At 53.7% G+C, this 654-nt stretch overlaps 1 protein-coding gene across 4 annotated transcripts in view; it reads right to left on the reverse strand.

The window, feature by feature from the left end:
- LOC113201706 (regulating synaptic membrane exocytosis protein 1) overlaps window positions 1-654 on the reverse strand; it is an 88266-nt gene that overhangs the window by 59331 nt on the left and 28281 nt on the right. The window lies entirely within an intron of this gene.

Below are 654 nucleotides of genomic sequence, written 5' to 3' on the forward strand. Positions count from 1 at the left end.
GGGGCGCTTCATGCAACCACCGACTGAGAGGCCGCGATAGAGGAAACGGGAAGTCTTTTCTCACCAAGGGGAAAATAATTGACGTATTTTTCATTTCATTCTAATATACCGTGCTCGAAGTCTGTATATTTCGTTTCACTCGAATCGTAATTTACTTCTTATTCACGAATAAAAAATAACGTTATCCCCGTGAAAAATATGTGTTGCTCTCTGGGACCGTTAATCATGCGCGCGCTCTTTTTGTTCTTTTTCTTTTTTTCGTGTCCACCGTGACCAACGACCACCTACCTAGCATCACTGAGTGCGCAGCAGCCGGAGTCCGCGCGAGTCACTATTTAGACCCCCCCCCCCCTTTTCCCCCGGTTTCTGTGTGTGACGCAGCACAAACCCCGGCAGAAGAAGAGGTGACCGGCCGACATACGTGTTTGCCGTGTACAGCGCATAATCTGAGCAATTTGTAACGGTCCTGTAGCCGTATGTGTCCCCGGCTCCACGGGGCTCATGTCGCCCGGCTGTGTGCGGGCCGCATTGCTGTGCGCGCCATCCTCCATTTTACGCAAATATTTGACGACCGAACGAGCCGGCCGGGGCCACGTATGTGCCGGTATGTGGCGGGGCGAGGCGCAGTGGTAGGGGCGGTGGGGTAGGTGGGGC

Source organism: Frankliniella occidentalis, unplaced genomic scaffold, assembly GCF_000697945.3.
Source record: "Frankliniella occidentalis isolate FOCC.00 unplaced genomic scaffold, Focc_3.1 Scaffold273, whole genome shotgun sequence".
Taxonomy (NCBI): Eukaryota; Metazoa; Arthropoda; class Insecta; order Thysanoptera; family Thripidae; genus Frankliniella; species Frankliniella occidentalis.